The sequence below is a fragment of the Anolis carolinensis genome, chromosome 5, assembly GCF_035594765.1.
Source record: "Anolis carolinensis isolate JA03-04 chromosome 5, rAnoCar3.1.pri, whole genome shotgun sequence".
Lineage (NCBI taxonomy): Eukaryota > Metazoa > Chordata > Lepidosauria > Squamata > Dactyloidae > Anolis > Anolis carolinensis.
The window spans coordinates 133,090,778-133,104,604 of NC_085845.1; the positions used below are offsets into that span (position 1 = coordinate 133,090,778).

A 13,827-nucleotide genomic window follows, 5' to 3' on the forward strand; every position below is an offset into this window, starting at 1 on the left:
TCCCTGTGCCTGCTTGCATCCATTTTGGAATACCCAAAGAAATATAATGCCATTCCCAGATACCATTTTGGCCTACTTTACATTTTTTCCCTTCTTCTTGGATCTTTTGGGGAAGGGAGATTAGCATTTGTGGTGTAGGAAATGCAATCTACTCCATTTTAGGTGTCTTTGGAAGATACAGGGCAATTTAAGTACAAAGAGAAATCAGTCAAAAATTGGCCTGAAACGATTAAATAAGAGGGAGAAAACCTAGTGGCTGTGAGGCCCCATGGGCCACATGTAGTCCCTGGGTTTCATTTTACTCACCTCTGATCTAAAGTAGGAGAAGAATTGCTTATGAAGAAGATATCTAAGCAGGGTCTGGAGAGAAGACAATTCAACAGATTCGTTGTTGCACTATTAAGAAAACAATTTCTGGAAAACAGCTGATACCAATTTTTGACTCAAGCCTTAATTAGTTTTTTTAAGGTGTCCTGACTGAACAAGTTGTGGCAAGGTACTATCGTGCATTCCTATATCTTTTCTTGATCAGCCAGCTCATGGAACAAAGACTGCTATACTGACCCTGATAATTGATCTCAACATCAACAGTAATAGGTGACAATACGTTTGAAGACCCTGTTGGAGATCCTAACCATTTTTCATTTGGTACAATTTTATTTTGTTTAGCACTTCTGCTAGGTATCTTAGTGAATGCCCATCAGTTGCTTGAGTTCTTTTCTCTCCTATAGAACCTGTGGGGAGAGGGGTAATTACTGGTAAACCATGTTAGTGGCAAATGAATTTTAACTTATATTGTAAGTTGCTTATGTCCCACATTAGGAGAAAGGCAAATAAAATACACTCTACCTTTGGTCTGACCCAACAGAGATGTCAGTCATAAACAAAATCTAAATAATCCTCTATTTTAGGAGAGAACAATGGGATGAGGGAGTGTTGAGGACCAAAAAAGTAGTGCTCATATTGACATCATATACTTTTTTCCAAAGTGGAAAAATATACAAAATGTTCAACCCTCAAAATGACTGGTGCCAAGGTGCAGAATCAAGCCAAACTATTACCAAAATTAAAATAATCACATAGTAGACCCATACTTGCAAAGGAAATTTCTAGCACTGAAACATGTCACTATGGGTAGTAAGCCTCATATTTTCAGATCATATTTACCAACCAGTATGAAATTTTAAATAAATTCCAATACTACTAAAAACTATTTCATCACAAAAGGACCCTAGTAACTAGTTAAATAGCATTTGTTCTTCAAGGCACAGATTTTAAAATTCATCTCCACATGGTACTTCTCCTGAGAGTATAGAACAAGGCACTTAAAAATGAATTACGAAGTCTTAAAACACACATTATCGATTTTAAGATAATCTGCATTGATTTATTCATTTTTGTAAAATCCAAGTTGGTGTCATATTAGACTTTGCGTAATAATCTTTGAAAAATCTCATCTGTTTTGTCTAAATATTTCAGGGTGTGAAGGTATTTGAACAGCTACACACACACACACACTCAATGGTTTCTCTAAGCCTGTGTATGTGTACCTTCAAGTCACCTGTAGACTTATGGTGACCCCATAAATTTTACAGAGTTTTCTTAGGTAAAGAGGTCTCCTTCCTCTGAAGTACGGCATACTTCAAATCCTGTTTCTTTTTTTGTTTCAGAGTCTCCCATCCAAATACTAATCAGAGCTGACCCTGCTTAGCTTCCAAGGTCAGATAAGATCTGCCGCCTAACATGTACATAATACAAAACATATCCTACCTACAACACAGAAATGCAAGAGCCAGAACTTGGTGTTGCCCAAACAACACTGTTTCTGTGCAGATATAAAAAGTAAGCATTAGCAGCATCACACATTTCAGTGCTTTTATTACCAAGGGGGCCACTGCAATGGAAACCTCCATTCATTTAACGTTTCCTTTCCTTCCCATATGTGGCTTCCCTCCTTTCCTACAATCTTCCTGCAGTAATTATAAGTTACTATCATGTGGACTTAAAACATGGTAACTTTGTAATTCTGCAATGGATATGCATAACATCTGTGGAGCTTTATTCTGTTTAAAGAAAGGAAAATGCCAGCTATTAATATTACGATTTTGTTATGAAAAATATTACATCTTTGAGCATGCCTACAGCCAGTCTTTGGCTGTGCTTCAAGAGTGGCATACCTTCATAGATTAAAGCTAAAAGCGTCATCCAGCTGTAGACTTCGGAGACCAAATTGTTTTAAAAAACACACATACTCATCACTTCTCTGAATTATCAGATATTTCAGTTAGAGGCATTTCACCTTCTGACATCAATCGTATCTGCCCACACACTTTTACCTTCTCACACTTAAAGGCATTAATGTTTATTCCTACACTCCTCCCAGAAGGCTAAGATCCAAAGCATGTCTCAACGTAATAACCACAAGTTGCTGCAAGTGATTTCTTAGGCATTCCAGAACAATGATATTAGAACGTGCTGCTTTTCAAAGTTCATTTGGAAAGTTTCTGAAATGATTCCAAGATTTAGGCGCTTTATACTTCAACTTTGCCATCCCAGAAAGGATGTTAACTCAGGCATTGCTACACATTAGGTAGGCAGTGCCATCAACTGGACTCTCCAAGTAGCTACCTAATTACCTAGGCCATGATGACCACTATGGCCCAAATATTAGTCACCATTTCTTCTACCAAAACATTAAACCAAGACTAACAATATGGGAAAGCAAACTCAAGGCCATGGGTATCCATGGGACAAGGGGGCTGGCTAAGCAAAAGTTTCTCTTACCAAATAAGGTATAAGCACCAATTCCCATCTTTTGCTTTAAAAAAGCAAACAAGCATTTGGACCTTGTAACAGCAATGATAAGGTGTGCATGTACAGACACTATTTTGCCAAATCCTTGCCCTGACTTTCTGTTGCTTTAGTCAATGAAGTCAATAATAATAGATACAACTACCATCTCAAAAAATGAACTTCCTGCCAGAGTTTTTGCTTCTGGGGGTGGGGGGCAAGAGGGAGCAATGCATTGTCCCTTTATACAAGAATCCCTGCCATTAAATTTTCAGTCCCCAAAGTATTGTGTTGCAGGAGGGAGAAATCAAGAATCATTCACACCTAAAACCCATTTTGTATGTGCGCGTGTTTATATCCTCGGTAACTCTGCCTACCTTTGCGTGTCTAAACTCTGTTTCTAAATGTTCAACTGCAGTTATTCCAATCTTAGAAATGTGAGGAGTGAAAGAAAAATTCAACAAGGGGAGGTAATGTTTGTCCTAATTTTGAATACAGCTTTAACTACACCCCAGATTGCTACTAAAATAGCCTTGCAAGTTATCTTGTCTTTGACATGAGTTAAAGGCATACTTCTAACACATAGTAGAAATGCCCAGTGCTTTAATTAGGACTCTTTTATGAAAGGATGGGGTGAGTACTCTGTCATTGATGTGCTCTGTCACTGAGGGTCTGCTTAGCTACTTCTGCCAGAACTGTTTGCTTTTGCCTGCAAATCCCAGGAAAGCCTTTTCATATAGTTTCTTGCAAGTTCGGTAACTCAGACCAGCCCTGTGATCGATCAGTCTGAATGGTTTGACTGGGATAAGGTTTAGGAATCCAAGGAATCCTTGAAAAGAAAAGCAACAAGCCAAGCGCTGTAAGTGGACATTCTACAGTGACTAACACAGATGAGCAAAGATGGCACAAATGTGGTGGAGTATCTACCATAACTTGTATAGGATTTTGGAAAATGATTTTTTTTTTTTTAAATGTATTCATTTTGAAATTATGGGGATAAATAATATTATTTATTTTTTAGAAATGAATGCATTCATCTAGAAACCAAAATACAAATGGCTGCATCATACACTGGATGGGAGAGAAGATTAGGTGGTGTGTGTTTTGCTATAAACATACAATGGGTGGGAGAGAAGATTAGGTTGTATGTGTTTTGTTGTGATAATATACATTGTTTACATTTTTCTAAAATCGGTACTTCCTCCCCCCACCCACAGCTCTACTAAACTTTGAGCTTGGCAATACTATCTTGTTATTCATTTCTAATGTCTTTGACGGACCTCCCTGATATAACCGTAATGGCTGTTCCACAGAAGACAGTGACTTTCAATAGCTGGTAATCAGATATTTTAAATGTCATCTTCCATAATTTTCAAAGAGCACAACCAATTGTTTTTTTAGAACTTAAGTCCAAAGCATTTCAAGAATCACTGACAGGAAATCCAGAAATCCAAGATTTCAGGACCAACCACAGATCTCATGGTCCAGCAAGGTGGGCAGAGATTGCCATCAGTATTATTTATTTTTAACCTATTCATTGCATTAATGTGTCTCCTTTCTCCTTGAGCATTACTCAAAGTGGCTCACAAAAAGAAGCAGCTAAAGTCAATTAAAAAATTAGATGCCTGCAAATGCCAGAATGTGAAAGAAACTTCACTGTGTATCACTTCTCCTTGGCTATTTTAGGCTGGCAGAAGCCTTTTTTCTGAGCAGAAAGTGAATCAGAAGTTGAGTTTCTCATTACTTTGTATTGCTGCTCTACCCGCTAGAATGCATCTGACAGCATTTGGAAGCAAAGAAACATTTGATTTTCTTTCAGGAGTGCCATCTTCCAAGGTTTCTGAAGAGGGCAATACAGGTAGCACAGTAGCCAATACCTGGCATAAGCTGCCCCCTCCCCAAACCCCGAAAGGTTAACAGAAAAGCCAGCAGTTCTAATTTTTCTAGCACATACCTAATTACAATAGTAAATGTGTTGTTTGTTTTCCTAGACCACATATATATGTGCATAAATACCCCACATACAAACTCCCCCTCCAAAAAAAAAAAAAAACCAGCCATGGCTCAATTCTACTCTTCATTTGTCACTCTGTGTGCTTGTTAACCAAAGGTTTAGCAGGCTGATAAACATCTAATGAGTGGAGTGAGATACAACAATGGGTCCAGAGGATGAAAGACAAGCAAAATAACCAGTGGCTGGAATGCAGGGGTTAACATTCAATGGTCTGCTACCCTTGGACACTTAAGAATGTGGAACTAACTTAACAATGTGCACATTCATGCATAAGGCTCCATTCGAGTTCATAAGCAGATGCCGCCCCTCCATCTTCACTGACACTCCCTAGTTTTATATTTCCTTAAAATGAAGCTCCTAAATGAGAACCAAGAACTAATTGTATTAAGTGCATTAAAAATCCATAAAAACCATATTAGACATATGACAATCTGACCAACTGCAACAGTCAGAGAAAGAATCAATTACTCTGGCTGCAACCATTATAAGGTCACAAGACAGCCTGGCTGCATTTTTTCTCTGCAAACTACAATTTGGATAAATCTTATTTTTAAGACTAAATTCTGGGATGACAGACTTGAATCCAATTGTTATTTCCAACTAATACAAACCCAATACATTGTACCGTAAAGCCTTTTGAATCCCAACTAACAGTATCAACAAAAGCCTCCAATTTACCTCACACAAAATAAGGAAAGTATAATATCTTATATTTAACAAATCAGGTATAAATTTGATTTTGAACTCAACCAAGATCAGAGGAGTGTGGCAAGAATGCGACTGTAGCATTATGATGGTACAACATCAGACTACCAGCAACTGAATTTTCAGATAATCTGTAAAGAGTTATCCAATACTACCTTACACAAAGGAGTTACCCTTCATCCAAGTGGAACTAGTCATCTTAAAGTCGATTTGGCATATGAGCACAGCTGCCCCTCAACCTGGAATAGCAACTAGATTTTCACTGCCTTTATTGTTCTGGATTGTTCATGTAAGTATCGCTCTGAGCAGTGCATTAGCTTTTGTGTTGTATTTGGTTGCACTGTTATGGTACTGTAAAATACAGAGGCAGAGCAGCTTTGAGGGATTTTTGAGATTTATAGTGCAACTCCATGCATATTTACTTAGAAGTAAACCTTACTGAGTGTAATCGGAAACTCTGTACAAAATTTGGAGTCCTAAAGGCTAAAATGGAACTTGAGAGATAAAAGGTTTGCATAGATTAGACAAAGGCAACTTTGATGACATGATGTGTGGACAAAAATGAAACATGCAAACCAACTATTGTTAACAGGAGTAAAATGAAGCAAATTATGCTGTCGTCCTTTAGACAGCTGAATTCAGGACTTAGCCATGCAATGAGACCACAGGTATCCACAGATTTATAAACTTTGACTATGTATAAAGACGACTCAGGAGCTTCAATCTTGTAGTAAATGCTGCTGCCTACTCTGAGGATGGTAGCATAGAACTTTGATTGTCCATGATCTGCAATAACTGTATATTTGCTTTTAGCGGCCCATTTTATTCAGCTCAGTTCAGTTACTTTTAAGGCCTTACATGGGTTAAGAGTCAAACACTTTTAAAAGGTCCCTTTCTACATATAACTGCCTTTATATGCTCCATTAAATATGCTTCTACTGACCAAGGTTCAGTGTGTTGTTTGAAATTTTGTAGCCTTCTCATGCTTGTCTATGCTTGAGCCAACAGGTGATTTCCTAGAAACATTAGATCTGATCTTTTTCTTTCATCCAATTTGTTTTTCTACCATATGGTTATAATGTTTCTGTTTTATGCACGTCTGTTTCTGTAGAGTATTATCTTTTTATGTTAATATGTGCTGTGTACTGCTTGTTATTGTTGGTTTCTGTTGTTGATGTATTCTATACACTGTTTCATTTTTTTTTTCAAGAAAAGCAGGGCATAATTTTTAAAACCCATACAGTTCTTCTCTTGCCCATGGGAAGAAAAGGGAAGCTACATAACATGAGAGTAAACCTTTGGTACAACACCTGCTCGTTCCAGTGAAACTTGCAACAGAGGCACACCTTGGCGAATTGTGCCCCACATAATTAGAAAGGTGAGGCACCATTTTGGATTTTTTGCTTCAGGCATTCATCTCGAGCTGTTCCAGAGCACATAAAATTTGCAACAAATAAGAGCTAAAGTATCCCAACATGGAACTGAACCAATATGAAAACCTGAGGATTTCTTTCCTTTGTGATGCGGTCAACATAGTGAAGAGAACTTCCAGTTGAAATTTACAGAAGTGTATGAGTATATGCATGCAATAAAGTCTAAAGGAAACGTCCGTTTGTATCTGCCACAAGCCACATCCTCCCACACTCCTTCTTTTTGTTCATATAGCCTAGATTTAATCGCACCAGGAATAGCACTGGATCCATAAAGAAGTGTTTAAAATGAAAGATGCAAGTAAAATCTAAGACATACTTTTCTGGTATAGCTGAAACAGAAGGTAAAACTAAAAAAGAAAGGACTCAGATCTTATTAACAAGAAAGAGAAGAAAATGCACCATTGCTTTTTATGCCTTTTATGAATTACAACAGTCAGGCACATCTTTCTTTAACGATCATTAACAGCGGATTTGAGAGACAACCAATTCAAAGGCGCTACCATTGAAAAATGAAGTAGTGTCACTCTGTTTTTCTTTTGGAATCAACACTCTGTTGCACATTTCCATATTATTTAGGATACCTGTTTCTTGAGTAAAGAAGTAATGTAGAGAATTATGGCACACGGATATTTCAATCTCCCTCTGAATACTGGGGCATTTTCCAAACACATAGATAAACTCACACCTCTTACAAAGTTGTGTGCTTCAGATAACATGTGTTGAGCAACAAAATGTTGTTAGCCAGCATGCATAAAAATCACCCACAACAATAGTGTATAACAACTTTTCTGTAGCCTACAATTCCTATAAGTCCTATCCAGTGTGTGTTGAAGGATTATGGGAAGGCCATAGTTGTCCTCCCCTTCCCCATGATTTTCAAATGTCTGCCATGTATTTTTGCCCAAGCAAACAGCCATAATAAATGGGTGGACCCAAACAGTGTCTCACAATACAGCCACTTAAATCAATGGGGCCTAGGTTTAATCATGATTAACGTAAATCCAATTTATTTCAATTGGTTTACTCTGACAAAATCTGGATCCAATCCATTATCAGTTACTGTCAGGTATTTTAATTACTGGATGTTGTCTTCCTCACAAAAAAGCCTGCACTCAGCAAAATACATGTGCGTGTGTGTCTACACACACACACACACACACACACACACAAGTATACATACGCCTCCAAGTCACCTGTTGATTTATGATGATGCAATGAATTTCACTCTTAGGCAAAGAATACTCAGGAGTGGGATTACCAATTCCTTCCTCTGAAATACCGTATGACACTCGTATCTACAAGGAATACGTCCTCTGAGTAGTCTGCAGATAATATGTTTCCAGACTACATATGGATACAGAAACCATGCATAATAACAAATCCTATTAAAATGAAGAACTTTTGTCCCAAGAATACCATAGTGTTGTGCTACAGAACCTAGAAAATGCGTACAGAGGACATATGTTGTAGGACGTGTATAAATGAAACCGCAAGTACTTTATGGAATACCTAGTTATCATGCACTTTGCTCTGACCCCCCCCCCCCTTTATTTTATCCTTTTGCTGGTTGAAACTAAGATTGTTTGAAAACTTTTTTACCTTGTCTTATGTATTTATATATAATTGTGCTTGAACTTATTTTGATTTTATACTACCTGTTATTTTATTGTTTGTTTTATATTTTAACTTGTATACACTTTGTCTTTTCTGGAACTGGACCCATGTTAGCTGCCCCGAGTCCCTTTGGGGAGATGGTGGCGAGATACAAAAATACAGTATTACTATTATTATTATTACCACCATACCACAGATATGTGGTTTGCACTGCATGGCCTACAGCACCTGGTATTTGTAGCCGATCTGACTTGCAAGTACTAACCAAGGCTGACCCTGCTTAGCTTCCAAAATCTGACAGGACCTGGTGAGTTTAGTACTTGCAGAGAAATGCATACTGTATTCTCCATTACTGTTTAAATATGGAGTTTTGGTATGTGCCTCTTTCCAGATGTTAAATCCCTCTTGCCTCCACTGACAACCTTTCCACCCTTTTTGGAAGTACTTCTGGAACTAATTTTAAGGTGCAATAAGCTCAAGATGTTATTAATTTTGTCTATTTTCAGGCACTTTCGAAGAAGGTAAATTATTTTCCCCATCCATTATCATTCAAATATCCTGAGAGCACAACATGTACACATAAGTGCCTTGAGTGTATATTTTTCTCAACTGAGTGTGTCTTGGATAGGCTGCAGATAGCCTTTCATATTCCTGTACTACTCATTGAATGTCTTAATATTTATGATTATTCAGTATACCTCTGACTCATGAATGCCAGAGGAGGTTAAACTACATAGGAATTTTTAAAGCCTAATTATTCCGGATCATTGGGGGGATTACCCCCAGCCTACTTTTACAGGGACACTTAAAAACTGCCACCTCGACCCCTGCTCTGGGGGCAATGCCTTTTTGAATTAATTTGTAGTGCCATTTCATCCTTGTACACACATCCTTTATTCATTCACAATCTTAATAAAAACAGCATAATAAAACAGTTTTATTTTACAGGCCAATTTTTATCCTCTAGTGCATAACAATCTATGACCCTGTTATGAAATAAACTCATTGATCCTATAGTAAAGCAAAACTTGCAGATATCAAATATCTGGCTGGGGAGAAGCAAGAAGGAGAAACAAAACAAGAAGTTAAAGTTTTCATCCTGTTTCTGCTTTGCATTCCAGTTGGGATGAATCAATTACACTGATCTCAGCAATAAACACAGCTCTGAGTCAACATACCTAGTGCCTGGGAGTGCATGACTTTTGCTCTCGAAGTTTCCAGCATCCTGAAATATTGTGAAACAGTTTGTCCTGTTCACATTATTGCAACAGTGAAGCATACCAGGGCAGACAGCTATTCTCTCCCACCAAAAGGTGTACAAACATTGAGTTCTCTCCTTGGCTCTAGCGATAGAAGCTGCCTCAGCTAAGTTGTACATGTCGACAAACAACAGGTGAGCACAGGTAAGGGAAGGTCATAAACAGGTAGCGAAGAAACAACCAGAATTTCTAGTCTTGCTGAACTTCAGAAATGAAAAGGCAACTCTTTGATATCACTGAGGTTTAAAAATGACAAATGGGCTATTAATGTGCCATTCCTGGTGTGTGTATTATTCAAGTGCAGTAAGAGGCATACTTTACTTTTTTGGTCATGTGGGAGAGAAAGAGAAGGTTAGCTCTCCTTTGCCCTCACTCAAACTGGCAGTGCCACAGTGTCACACAAAAGGGCAGAGTCAAAGCATTCCCAGGCCCCCTAAAAAGGCAAAACGACACCCTTCCAAAGCAAATAAACCTGTGTGACTCACACACCGCACACCAAGCCGGAGCCCGATCTGCCGGCAGCAAACTGCAGTGTGCAGCTCCTGCACAGAGCTGTTTTATGAGAAAGTTGTGATGCCTTTGTCTCCCAGCAAGACAACACCGGATCAGCTTTCAAACCCCAAATGAGGTCCTCAAATTGAGAGCGCCAGTCCAAATGCCACTGCAACCACCAAGGGAGGGTCATTCACATACGCCACAAAAGAAAACAAATGGGTTGTGAGAGCATGGGCGATTATGAAACTCCTGAGGATACAGTCATAGCGTGGTATACAAAACCCAGTTCCATATTTCAGAATCCTGGTCCAAAAAGAGAGCATTTTTGTCAGTCTCTCTGGCACGCAGACACAAACTTAAAGATCCCCATTTCCCAACAGTTCCATCTTTCAAAAGCCTGGTACTACAAGGAGGTGGGGGGTGGGCATTTTTGTCTATTTGCCTGCCTCTCCGGCACACACACACACACACACACAAACTTAAAAGCTGATCTCTTGCCAACACTTTTGTATTTCAGAAGCCTGGTACTAAAGGGAGGTTGGGGTGGCATTTTTGTCTGTCTGCCTCTCTGGCACACACACACACACACACACACACACAAACTTAAAAGATGATCTCTTGCCAACACTTCTATATTTCAGAAGCCTGGTATTGAAAGAAGGTGGGGTGGTGTTTTTGTCTATCTGTCTGCCTCTCTGGAACACAAGCACTAACTTAAAGGATGATCTTTCTCCAACACTTCTATATTTCAGAAGGTATTGAAAGGGGACGGTGGCATTTCTGCCTATCTGTCTGTCTCTGGCTCAGAGAAACAAACCTAAAAGAGGATTTTCTTCCCAAAACACTTCCAAAAGCCTGGTATGAAAAGGGGAGGGTGGTCTTTTTGCCTGCCTCTCTCCCATGCCCCACCTTCAAGAGTCTTTCCTTAACATTGCTCAAACCTGAAAAGCTCTACCAGTGTCTTGTCAAAGGCTTTCATGGGCGGAATCACTGGGTTGCTGTGAGTTTTTCGGGCTGTATGGCCATGTTCCAGAAGCATTCTCTCCTGACGTTTCACCCACATTTATGGCAGGCATCGTCAGAGGTTGCGAGGTCTGTTGGAAACTAGGCAAGGGAGGTTTATATATCTGTGGAAAATCCAGGGTTGGAGAAAGAACTCTTGTTTGTTTGAGGCAAGTGTGAATGTTGCAGTTAATCACCTTGATTAGCATTGAAAAGCCTTGCAATTTCAAAGCCTGGCTGATTCCTGTCTGGAGGGAATACTTTGTTCGGAGGTGTTAGCTGGCCCTGATTGTTTCATGTCTGGAATTCCCCTGTTCAGGGGAAGCTTTTTTTTCGTGTCAGGAACGACTTGAAAAATTGCAAGTCGCTCCTGGTGTGAGAGAATTGGCAGTCTGCAAGGACGTTGCCCAAGATGTTTTTGATGTTTTACCATCCTTATGGGAGGCTTCTCTAATGTCCCCGCATGGAGCTGGAGCTGATAGAGGGAGCTCATCGGCGCTTTCCCCAGGTTGGATTCAAACCGGCAATTTTCAGATCAGAAACCCAACCTTCAAGTCAGCAGTCCTATCAGCACAAGGGTTTAACCCATTGCGCCACTGGGGCCCAGGTATCACCTCCCAACAAAAGATTCCCACAGGCATTAAGCATCCAGGCTTTGAAGCTGCAAGGCTTTTCAATGCTAGCTAAGGTAAGGTTTTCCCCTGACGTTAAGTCCAGTCGTGACCGACTCTGGGGGTTGGTGCTCATCTCCATTTCTAAGCCGAAGAGCCGGCGTTGTCTGTAGACACCTCCAAGGTCATGTGGCCGGCATGACTGCATGGAGCGCCGTTTCAATGCTAATCTAGGCGATTAACTGCAAGATTCACACTTCCAACAGACAAGAGTTCTTTCTCCCACCCTGGACCTTCCACCGATACATAAACCTCCCCTGCCTAGTTTCCAACAAACCTCACAACCTCTGAGGATGCCTGCCATAGATGTGGGCGAAACGTCAGGGGAGAATGCTTCTGGAACATGGCCAGACAGCCTAGAAAACTCACAGCAATCCTCCACAAAGAAGAAAAGATCAAAAATAAAAAAATGTCACCGGCTCGAACAGAAGAGAGAGAATAAAAAACAGACAACAATCCTTGGGAAAGTTTCACGTTGTGCAAAGCCGGCTGCTAAGTAACGCCAACACAGGCTTTGGTTCAGCCCAAGAGAGAGGCAAAGGGCTCTCTTTTCCTTCTTTTTTTTTCACCCTTAATGGAAACCATCTGCTGTTGCAAACAAGGAAGAAGACATTCCGATTTGGTTGGCGGTGGAGGGAGAGATAATAGAGGGAAAAGGGGAGGGAAGGAAGAGAGAGAGAGAGGAGGAGGAAGCCCAAAGTGGGGACTCACCTCCCAAAGGAGGCGATGAATGGCCACAACTTTGGGCCTCCTTCAAGAGGAGGCAACTCCCTCGCTCGCCATTTGCTGGAAGTCGCACCCCGAAAGCCCCACAAGAGGAGTGCTGCTTGTATGTTGAGGCGGGCACTCCCCCAAAAAGCCTTTCAACAGGTGGGAAAGGGCGAAGGGAAGCGGGAAAAGGGAGGGAAACTTACCCAAGTTGAGGGGCGGGGGGCGCCTTTGTGTGCTGCCTCAGTCTCAGCCTCGGCCGCCTCTTCCTCCTCCTCCTCCTCCTCGTTGTGTTTCTCCCTCAGCCGAGCAGCCGCCCCCGGAGAAGGAGGCAAGGCGCGCCGGCCACCACCAGCGCCGCCGAAGCGCTGTCCATATCCAGAGGAGCCGCGGGGAGAGTAGGAACGGCGGCGGCGAGAGGAGGGAAGGCTCTGAAGGAAGCAGGGAAGAGGAGGAGGAGGGAGGGAGAGAAGGCACGCCGCCCAGCCCGCGTTGGGCGCATCACATGACGGCTCGGCCCGCCTCTCTCCCCTCTCAGCCCTGCCCCGGGAAGGGAGGAAGGAAAGGAGGCGGGCCCAGGCGCACCTGTAGCCTCGCCGCCACAAAGGCTGCCGCGCTCGGAGCGGAGAAGCACGCCTCCTCGCTGCCCTCGCCCGCCTCCTCCTCCTTCCTCATTCTCCTCAGAAAGACCTTTGTCCCCACCGACCAGCGCTCCTTTGCCTCAGACCCCGCCGTTGCCTTTTCTCTGCCTGACGTGAAAAGAGGAAAAGACAATGAGGTTCTGAGGCCAAGCAGGAGACTCACAAACTGACCCAGGGACCTGTCCGCCCTTGAAGGCCACGGTCTCCACACCGTCGCAGTGGCGTTATGGCGCTAAGTGGTCGACCATGTGCAGAGCCCGCTTCTCGCCCTTCAAGAAACAGCCTGGATGTAGTGACTAGAGTTGTGCATTCCTGTGGAATCGCTGGTCGTTTTGCGTAGTTTCATTTGTGTTGTACAGTAGAGTCTCACTTATCCAACATAAACGGGCCGCCAGAATGTTGGATAAGTGAATATCTTGGATAATAAGGAGGCATTAAGGAAAAGCCTATTAAACATCAAATTAGGTTATGATTTTACAAATTAAGCACCAAAAC

The 13,827-nt window shown here is 41.4% G+C and overlaps 1 protein-coding gene across 1 annotated transcript in view; it reads right to left on the reverse strand.

The window, feature by feature from the left end:
• plxnb2 (plexin B2) overlaps window positions 1-13,180 on the reverse strand; it is a 398,065-nt gene extending 384,885 nt beyond the window's left edge. Inside the window, exon 1 of the mRNA XM_062982295.1 lies at window positions 12,898-13,180. The gene's annotated coding sequence lies outside the window, so the exon portion shown is untranslated. The remainder of the gene's footprint in view (window positions 1-12,897) is intronic.
• Window positions 13,181-13,827: the final 647 nt, after the last annotated feature.